Raw genomic sequence first — 11,355 nt, 5'->3', positions numbered from 1 at the left:
TCAAAGGAATCATTCTTAAGAACAAACCCACAATTATAATTAATGAATGAATGACCGAATCTTCCACTTCCAGGCTGCCTTTCATCCCAGCACACCTCAAAACCAAACAACCCCAGCCTGTGCCCAGGACTTTCCTCGGCCCCTGGGAGGCAGATAGCCTTTGTTAAGTGGCCAGCAGGTCTGATCCCACTGAGCCCTGGAAAGGGCATCTATGGCCTGCGGAGGGAACAGAGGGAAACAGGAAATGTGCCATGGGTTGTCGAACACGCTTGATGAATCCTTTGCTTTGGCTGCCAAGGTAAATATTAGGAATGAATAAAGAAATAGTCTGGGGGTGGAGAGCCACGTGCTGCTTACTGGCAACTAGATTTAAAGGAGACTTTAGAATAAATGGCAGCATCTTGAAGTTCCTTAGTCCAAGCCACTGATTTTACAGATGAGGAAAACTGAGGCCCGTGGGGTGGGGCGGGCAGGATGGCAGAGGACAGATTGTGGGTTAGTGGCAAAGCCAGGGTGTGGCTCCTTCTGCCACATAGCGTGGTTATCATTGAGTTGAATCTTGACGGAGCCCTGGATCACACTTCTTTTTCATAATGGTGATAATGGGACTTCCCAGTTTACATAGCCCTTTGATATTCTGTATTTAATCCACATAGCAACTCTTGATGTAGCCAGGAAAGAGTTATTGTTCCCCTTTTCCTCCTAGAGGTGAAAGATGGGAAGCTGATTTGCGTGTAATGTAAATCAACACGGGAATTTGCGGTTGTTTTGCCCGTGGTCTGTGCTGTTTCCTCTGCCTGGAAAACCACTGCTTGTGCTGCCTAGGCCTGCTCTCCTGCCTTCCAGATGTAGTTCGAGGCTTACTGCTTTCATTGCAATCATTATCTGAATTTTCTTGCATGAGTTGGGTGCTCCTTCTTTGAGGAAAATGCCTTTTCTAGATCCCAAGATCTTCCAGAGGAGCAGACAGCGTGGTATCCCTACCCCAGAGCAGAAGAGTGGGAACTGGGAATCCCCACCCTGAGCTGGGTCCAGCCACCACCCGAGGCTAAGTTCACCTCTAACCCTTCACTCACCACATTGTCTTGCAGTTGTTACACTCCTTGGGGACTACAGGCTTCTTGAAAACAAGGATTATGTCTTTCATCTTTAAAGCATCGAAGTCTGGCTTCTTATAGGTGTTTCATAAACAGTGCGTGTTAACTCAATAGTGAAACTTTAAGAGTCAGGATTTTAACTCAGGTCCTCTGACACGGTCACCTCCTGCCTCTTTTAGGAGTGTGAGTTGTAAAATCAGAGAGTAAGAACAAGCCTCTGCCATCCGTCAACCAGCTAGCTACAAAAGCAAAATCATTCCTAATTAAAATAAAATCAACTAAAGCACACTAGCTCAGCTTGTCTGCCCTGGCAAGAAAACCTTGCAAAAAGTGCTCTGGACTTTCCTCATTTCACTGTGTGCAAGATGGGAAAACTTTGTCAAGACTTACAGGGACTGCCCTTTGCAGGAGTTCTACAGTCACTTAATCTCTAAACATGAGAGAAAGACAGAAGGGAGATGTGATGAACATGGAGCGAACGAGGGAAAAATAGAGACTTGTTCAGACATGTGGGGGCAAGCTGTGTTCTGACGGATGTGGGTGGTTCTGGATTATTTGTTGGGCTCAGGTTTGTGTTCTCATGGACCCAGCTTCACATCCAGCTGTAGGATGCTAGGGCCAGGCTGCACTCCGTTTCCCTAAAGTCTGTCACAATCATCTACAATGGAATTGATCATTACCTGCTCATTTCAGGCGTGTATAACTGGCAATGACTTCTTAGCCCCATGAATCTGGCACATTTTACAGCAGTATGCGGGGTTTGGATTTAGAAGAGTTAACCTTGAGCAAAGTATTTCTGGTGTTGGAGCAGGACCAGAGGAGGGAAAATCTGATGGTGAGATTTGAGAGGACTTGGTCGAAGTCATTTCTTCTAGGAACGTCATATGATGATTTTCCTTGTAGCCCCCAAAGCGTGGAGTTCCAGTGGACTTTAGAAACATTTCAGATCCTCTCCATCTGTGTATACTGCTAGACATATGGACGGCTAGAATAATTTTAGAAAAATGACTTCATATGGTTTATTTTAATTTAGAAGAATTAGGTTAATTAAAAAAATAGCTGACAAGAAAGTAAAGTGAATTCACTTTAGTTACAAGTTTTATATAGGGTTTTAAAACTGTCATACTATTCTTTTAATTGACAACCTTCAAGGAGAGTGAAATGGCCTGTAAGTGCCAATATATGTGGAATCACAGAGCTAAAAAAGGGCCAACAAGTAGTTCTTTGGTGCAGATCTTTGCTTTTAGTAGGTCAACCTCAAATTTCTGAGCTTATTTTTAAACTATTTTTTAAAGAACTCAAGGGATAAAAGGCTCAGTTGCACTCTCAATACATGTCCTACATTTACTCATCCTTTGGTCATTAAGGGCTTCCCAGGTGGCTCAGATGGTAAAGCATTTTCCTACAATGAGGGAGACCCGGCTTTGATCTCTGGGTCGGGAAGATCCTTGGAGAAGGAAATGGCAACCCACTCCAGTACTCTTGCCTGGAAAATCCCATGGATGGAGCGTGGAAGGCTACATACAGTCCATGGGGTCGCAAAGAGTTGGACACGACTGAGCGACTTCACGTGGTCACTAAGCCTTTCACCTGTAAAAGGGTTTCATGAATTTTGGGGGGGAGGGGTATTTCTGTGCAGTTCAAATTGTTTAACATCTAAATTATTCTTCTTTGTATGACTTCCCAGATAAAAGGCTTGTAATTTTCACATTAGGTTCATCTTTCTGATAACCTGAAATGTTGTCTTAAAAGGGAGTGGATATTTTGCAGGAGAGGTTGGTGGTGAGTGGATGAATGGGATTGCCCGTGGGTGTATCAGGGATCAGAAGAGAGCCCTGTCAACAGTTTGCTGTCATTACCCGGGAGCAGTGTGTTTGTGCCTTTAAAAGATAGCCATTCATCACGGAAGCATTCCCTTGGCACCCTCTTCTTTATAGCGAGAGAAGAATGGTCAAAACAATCCCCAAATAGATCTTTACTATGCATCACATTTCAGAACAGATGAGTAGTAGATCTTCAGGCAAAATTACTATGTCATTATCCTATGATTTAGAGGGTTAAATAAAAAAGATAAAACATTTATAGAAATAAAACATAGCTTCTACAGTGATGCCAGAGCAGGGATTCTGTAAGTGCCTAAGTTTATCAAACTGTGGCCAAAAAATAAAATGTTCTTGTATTTTGATTTTTCCTGGAACAGGGGCTGACAGCCAGAAGGTTTAATTAAGAAGCATTCAATGTTGTTTTCAGACTAGGAGAGGAAATCAAACCAACTTAAAGTTGCTTCCAAATATACCTGTTTAGACTGACTAACAAACCAGGAAAAATAATAAACACACACAGGCAAAAAGAGTTTTAAGATCATAGAAGGAAATTTTCTCAAATGGAAGATAATGAGACAACTATATTGGAAGCCTTTCTTTCTAAAATTTTTATTTTCTATTGGAGTATAGTTGATTAACAATGTTGTGTTACTTTCAGGTGTATTGCAAAGTGGTTCGGCTGTACATATGTTCAATATATACACCTATTCTTTTTCATTCTTTTCCCAGTTCGGTCATTACAGAGTATTGAATAGAGTTTCCTGTACTCTACAGTAGGCTCCTGTTGCTTATCTATGCCCTTTAAATATGCCCTTCTTAATTTGATTTTTCAAAGCAGGAGAGAATTAGATAACGATGCAGAGGTGGATAGAGCCCTGTAAGTGACTACAAATGAATAGCATCAGGGACCTTAAGAGAAGAGTTAGGGGGACTTCCCTGGTGCTTCAGTGGTTAAGAGTCCATCTTCTAATGCAGGGGTTGTGGGTTCAATTCCTGGTTGGGGAGCTAAGATCCCACATGCCTTGGGGCAATTAAGCCTGAGTGCCCCAACTAAGACTCAACACAGACAAAAATAAATAAATAAATATTAGAAAAAAGAGAGAAGAGTTAAAAAAAAAAAAATGGGAAGAGTTAGGAAATTTGAAGTAGATAAGACAATAGACTACAGAAATAGGAAGCAGATTTTAATTTAATAAGATCTGTATTGACAGAAATCTAAGTAATTATTTATTTAAGTCCTAATCTGTATTAGCATATTTCTGAGCAATTGCAAACACATAAACAGGTGAAAAACATGTTTGCTGCGTGTACTCTATAGTAAAGAATCTGCCTTCAGTGCAGGAGACGTGGGTTTGATCCCTGGATTGGGAAGATCCCCTGGAGAAGGGAATGACTCCCCACTCCAGTGTTCTTGCCTGGAGAATTCCATGGACAGAGGACCCTGGTGGGTTACAGTTCATGGAGTTGCAAAGAACTGGACATGATTAAGTGACTAATACACATACACACACTGAATGTCAAGCAACTGTCTAGTTATCCCAGCTCTTAATTTCTTAATACTTCCAGTTTATAGAGGGCTGTGACAGGCCCTCCATAAATGTTTCTCAACTTTGGTCTTGGGAAGAATAGAAAGCAGTGGATTTTGTAGAATAGAGAGAGGGAGAAATGAGAGGAAAAGAAAAATGGCTGTGCAGGTGTAGTTAAAAAAATATAAGCTCTCCAACAGAATGAATACTTAAGGGACTCTCATGTTTGGAAAGGAGCAGAAGGTCCCAGGAAATACAGTCAGAACAATTGAATGGAAGGGAAGATGAATCCTGTAGAATTTCCCAAAGGCTGGATTTTGCTGATTGCATCCCTGTGGTTTTCTTTTTAGTTACTCTGCCCCCTGTTTTTCTCGTTAGGTGGTAGTTAGATCTAGTGACTTTGTTGGATTCAAGTTAGGCATTTTTGGCATGAATAATACTTCATAGGGAGTGTTAAATATTTCTATCACTCCTAACAAAATATCTTATAGTGACCTTACTTGACCTCGGATGTTTAAGCTCTTGAAGCTTCTGTATCCATGGGGAAGATTTCCCAACTGAAAAACAAGACAACGCTTCAATTTAAGCTGAGATTTTTATTCAGAATTCAGTGGGTAGACTTCAGGAAGTTAGTAAGATCTCTAAAGTGATATGCAAGATTTTTTCCACATGTTCTAATGCTTACTTTTTTAAGGGGAGATTATAACTTCCATGAACTTTCCCAAGGAGTATATAAATAGGAAAAGTTAGGATCCAATGATGTAAAACTTTAAAAGCTCCTTCTTTCTATTGGCCTCTGGTTACCAAAAAATGTTTAGGATTTTCATGTTTTATAGGAACATACTATTAGACTTTGAAATGAGCCATGTTTATCATCTGCCTCATGCCCATTATTTTATAGACAGGAAACAAAAGAAGGGAAGTACCTCTGGCAAGAGCCCTGCTGCTGCTGCTACTGCTGCTAAGTCGCTTCAGTCGTGTCCGACTCTGTGCGACCCCATAGACAGCAGCCCACCAGGCTCCTCTGTCCATGGGATTCTCCAGGCAAGAACACTGGAGTGGGTTGCCATTTCCTCCTCCAATGCATGAAAGTGAAAAGTCAAAGTGAAGTTGCTCAGTCGTGTCCGACTCCCAGCGACCCCATGGACTGCAGCCCACCAGGCTCCTCCGTCCATGGGATTTTCCAGGCAAGAGTACTGGAGTGGGGTGCCATTGCCTTCTCCTGGCAAGAGCCCATGGCTAGTTAAAAGGAGCAAGGACTGGCAGCAGTATTCCATTATATTCTTTTAGAGTTCCTTATTTTTTATGGTTTATTATTTACAAGTGGCTAGCTATGTTTAACTGTTACCATTCAGTTCAGTTCAGTCACTCTGTCGTGTCAGACTCTTTGCAACCCCATGGACTGCAGCACGCCAGGCTTCCCTGTCTGTCACCAACTCCCGAAGCTTGTTCAAACTCATGTCCATCGAGTTGGTGATGCCATCCAACCATCTCATCTTCTGTCATCCCCTTCTCCTCCTGCCTTCAATATTTCCCAGCATCAGGGTCTTTTCCAATGAGTCAGTTCTTTGCATCAGGTGGCCAAAGTTTTGGAGTTTCAGCTTCAGCATCAGTCCTTCCAATGAATATTCAGGATTGATTTCTTTTAGGATTGACTGGTTGGATCTCCTTGCAGTCCAAGGGACTCTCAAGAGTCTTCCTCAATACCACAGTTCAAAAGCATCAATTCTTTGGTGCTCAGCTTTCTTTACAGTCCAACTCTCACATCCATACATGACTACTGGAAAAACCATAGCCTTGACTAGACAGACTTTTGTCGGCAAGGTAATGTCTCTGCCTTTTAATATGCTGTCTATTACTAAGCCTTTTAATTTAATTCACTTATTTAAAAATTTTTAATTTATTTTTTTCATTGTAATTGCTTTACAATGTTGTTTTGGTTTCTGTGGTACAGCAACATAAATCAGTCATAATTATATATATACCTCTTCCTCTTGAGCCTTCCACCTCCTACAACCCCTCCCTCTTGAGCCTCCCTCCCTCCTCCCATCCCATCCCATCCCTCTAGGGTCATCACAGAGTGCCAGGCCAGGCTCCCTGTAATTCAGTTAATTATTTTATTGAAAATTTACTTTTAAACATTTATTTAAGCATTTTTTATTATTTATTTGACTGTGTTGGGTCTTACTTGTAGCATGTGAGATGTTTCATTTATTCGTTGCAGCACTCAGGCTCTCTAGTTGCAGTACTCGGGCTCAGTTGCCCCATGGTATTTGGGACATGGTCTCATCACTTCAAGACTTCCCTAGTGGCTCAGACGGTAAAGCGTCTGTCTACAATGAGGGAGATCTGGGTTCGATCCCTGGGTTGGGAAGATACCCTGGAGAAGGAAATGGCAACCCACTCCAGTACTATTGCCTGGAAAATCCCATGGATGGAGGAGCCTGATAGACTACAGTCCATGGGGTTGCAAAGAGTCGGACATGACTGAGCGACTTTACTTTCCTCCTTCCCTTTCCCATCACTTCATGGCAAATAGATGAGGAAAGAATGGAAACAATGGTAGATTTTATTTTCTTGGGCTCCAAAATCACTGTGGACAGTGACTGGAATCACAAAATTAACAGACACTTGCTCTTTGTAAGAAAAGCTATGACAAACCTAGAAAGCATACTAAAGTGCAGAGACATCACTTTGCCAACAAAAGTCTGTACAGTCAATGCTGATTTTTCCAGTAGTCATGTACAGATGTGAGAGTTGCACCATAAAGAAGGCCGAGAGCCAAAGAATTGAAGTTTTTGAACTGTGTTGCTGGAGAAGGAAATCCAGAAAGCCGACTTTAGAACTGCTCTGATTCTAAGACACAGTCCCTGCCTTCAAGGATCCTTCAGCCTATGGATGTGGGGTTGGTTTTGTTTTTCACAAATTCAGTTCCTCTGCCAAATGACACAACCTGTTACATCAGGGTCTGTTCTGGGTGCTTAGGAGCAGCTACTGATCTTTATCTATTTGTACCTTGGACTCAGAGTTTTAATTTTCAGGGAGAAAATTTAGCATTATCACCAACAGAGAAAATCTCATTTTCCTGTTTGTCAGGATCTTTCCCCCTTTTATTGATGAAGTCATCATCATTGGAGTGACATGTTTGTCGTTAAGTACCTTAGTGTGAAGGCTGGGAAGAACCAGTCAGCTTCTCCCACGATGCTGGGAGTTGAATCTCATTTATCACCATCACCTTCAAAAAAGGAGGCCCATCTCTGCCCCTTTATTAGAATCCTTTTCCAGTTGACATCAAACCTATCAGAGAAGATAAATGATGTGTCAGCCAGATAGCTTCTTTGAAGGGAGTGCTGGGACAATCTGGTTTAAACACGACCTTAGAAAGATCCTTCAGTCCTTTTGAAATCCCTTTGGCATGTCACCAGGCCTGTTGGGTGATTTTGTGCATTTAAGGCTACAGAAGAAAAACAGATGCTCACTGGTGGGTGGGGAGTGCTAGCACAAGACCACAGTGATTTCACTCTTGTGGTTTTCTCCTTATTATCATCTTAATCCAGAGAACATGATAGATAATCAAATAAATCCGTTGTACAATGGCTGTTGTCACTGATAATCCTTGAATTAATCCACACTTTAGCTTTGGTGCCATTAGGTGTGATTTTCTTTTTCCATTTAAGGAGGCATTTTGAGTAACTGTGGTGTTGGTTTGCTGAGACATCATCTCATGCAATTTGCTGAAATCTTATTTTTTTTTAAATTGAGGTGTAGCTGACTTATAATATGATACTAGTTTCAGGTGTACGACATAGTGATTTGATATTTTTATAGATTATGCACGACACGAAATTATTACAACATTGACTGTATTCCTTGTGATCTACATTACATCTCCATGACTTGTTTATGTCTGGTAGTTTGTGTCTCTTATTCTCCTTCAGATATTTTGCCCATTCTCTGATTCCCCACCACTCTGGTAACCACCAGTTTGTTCTCTGTATCTATGAGTTTGTTTCTGTTTTGTTATGCTTGTTTTTTAAGATTCTACATAGAAGTGAAAATATAGAGCATTTATCTTTCTCTAACTTCTCTCACTTTACATAATATCTCTGGGTGCATCCATGCTGCGGATTTGTAAAATAGTAATGTTTCATTTTTTACGGCTGAGTAATAAAAGGCAGAGGAACCAGAGACCAAATTGCCAACATCCGCTGGATCATCGAAAAAGCACGAGTTCCAGAAAAACATCTATTTCTGCTTTACTGACTATGCCAAAGCCTTTGACTGTGTGGATCACAATAAACTGTGGAAAATTCTGAAAGAGATGGAATACCAGATCACCTGACCTGCCTCTTGAGAAACCTGTATGCAGGTCAGGAAGCAACAGTTAGAACTGGACATGGAACAACAGACTGGTTCCAAATAGGAAAAGGAGTACGTCAAGGCTGTATATTGTCATCCTACTTACTTAACTTCTATGCAGAGTACATCATGAGAAACGCTGGGCTGGAAGAAGCATAGCTAGAATCAAGATTGCTGGGAGAAATATCAATAACCTTGGATATGCAGATGAAACCACCCTTATGGCAGAAAGTGAAGAGGAACTAAAAAGCCTCTTGATGAAGGTGAAAGAGGAGAGTGAAAAAGTTGGCTTAAAACTCAACATTCAGAAAACGAAGATCATGGCATCTGGTCCCATCACTTCATGGGAAATAGATGGGAAAACAGTTAAAGCAGTGTCAGACTTTATTTTTTGGGCTCCAAAATCACTGCAGATGGTGACTGCAGTCATGAAATTAAAAGACGCTTACTCCTTGGAAGAAAAGTTATGACCAACCTAGATAGCATATTCAAAAGCAGAGACATTACTTTGCCAACAAAGGTTCGTCTAGTCAAGGCTATGGTTTTTCCAGTGGTCATGTATGGATGTGAGAGTTGGACTGTGAAGAAGGCTGAGTGCCGAAGAATTGATGCTTTTGAACTGTGGTGTTGGAGAAGACTCTTGAAAGTCCCTTGGACTGCAAGGAGACCCAACCAGTCCATTCTGAAGGAGATCAGCCTTGGGATTTCTTTGGAAGGAATGATGCTAAAGCTGAAACTCCAGTACTTTGGCCACCTCATGTGAAGAGTTGACTCATTGGAAAAGACTCTGATGCTGGGAGGGATTGGGGCCAAGAGGAGAAGGGGACGACAGAGGATGAGATGGCTGGATGGCATCACTGACTCGATGGACGTGAGTCTGACTGAACTCTGGGAGTTGGTGATGGACAGGGAGGCCTGGCGTGCTGCAATTCATGGGGTCGCAAAGAGTTGGACACGACTGAGTGACTGAACTGAACTGACTGAATATTCCATTGTATATTGGGTTGGCCAAAAAGTTTGTTTGAATTTTTCTGTACTATCTTTTGGAAAAACTGAAATGAACTTTTTGGTCAACCCAGTATATACTATATGGCACATCTTATCCACTCACCTGTGATGGGTACTTCAGTTTCTTCCATATCTTGGATATTATAAATAATTCTGCAATAAATATTGAGGTTCATATATCTTTTCAAATTAGTGTTTTCATTTTCTTTGGATAAATACCCAGGAGAAGAATTGCTAGATCATATGGTGACTCAATTTTTAACTTTTTGGGGAAACTCCATACTCTTTTCTAGTGGCTGAACCAATTCACATTCCCACAAACAGTGCATGAGGATGCCCTTTTCTCTACATCCTCTCCAACACTTGTTATTTCTTGTCTTTTTGATAATAGCCATCTGAACGGTCTGAGGTGACATTTCATTGTGGTTTTGATTTGTATTTCGTTGATGATTAGTGATGTTGAACATCTTTTCATGTATCCATTGGTCATCTGTATGTCTTCTTTGCAGAAATGTCAGGTCCTCTGCTCATTTAATTGGATTGTTTGTTTTCTGATGTTGGGTTGTATGAGCTCTTTATATATTTTGGATATTAACCTCTTATCAGACATATCATTTGCAAATATCTTCTCCCATTCAGTAAGTTGACTTTTTGTTTTGTTGATTATTTCCTTCACTGTGCAAAAGCTTTTTAGTTTACTAATGTAATCTCTTTCTATATTTCTGCTTTTGTTGCTCTTACCCAAGGAGACAGATCCAAAAAAAATATTTCTTAGACCAATGTTAAAGTGAATACTGTGTATGTTTCCTTCCAAGAGTTTTCAGGTCTTACATTTAAATCTTTAGTCCATTTTGAGTTTATTTTTGTATGTGGTGTGAGAAAATGTTCTAGTTTCATTGTTCTACATGTAACTGTCCAGTTTTCCCAGCACCACTTATTGAAGAGATTTCCCCTCCCCCTGTGGCATATTCTTGCCTCCTTTGTTGTAGAATAACTAATCAGAAGTGCATGGGTTTATTTCTGGGTTCTCTATCCTGGGTCTATGTGTGTTTTTGTGCTAGAACCATGCTGTTTCGATTATTGTAATTTTGTAGTAATAGTTTGAAATCAAGGAGTGTGATACCTCCTGCTTTGTTCTTTCTAAAGATTACTTTGGCTGTTTGGGGTCTTTTGTGTTTCCATACAAATTTGGGGTTATTTATTAGAATCTTGTTTGGATAGCTTTTACTTTTAGTTCAGTGTGGTTCATGTTGTAGCAGAACCAGTGTATGGAAGACTATGGGAAAGTCCTTACACACCAGGATTCTTCCCCATTTGGCAGTTGTCAGTGCCTGAAATTCAACCATTTATTGTGTATGGTTCACCAAAATATTGTTTCTTATTAAAAAAAAAACTTAATGTATTGTTTGCTTTTTTATTCATTCATCCACTCATTGAACAAATATCTAGTGAATCTAAATGACTAGAGCACAAAAAGTAAGGGAGAAAGTAGAATGAGATGAGCTGGCAGTACACACAGCTGCTGGGTTGTTCTGGGGTTTT

The sequence above is a fragment of the Bos grunniens genome, chromosome 19 (assembly GCF_055505025.1).
Source record: "Bos grunniens cultivar Pamir isolate PY7600 chromosome 19, Bosgru_T2T1.0, whole genome shotgun sequence".
In the NCBI taxonomy this organism is placed as follows: Eukaryota; Metazoa; Chordata; class Mammalia; order Artiodactyla; family Bovidae; genus Bos; species Bos grunniens.
The sequence above is the reverse complement of the archived record's forward strand: the minus strand, read 5'-3'. Positions refer to the sequence as shown.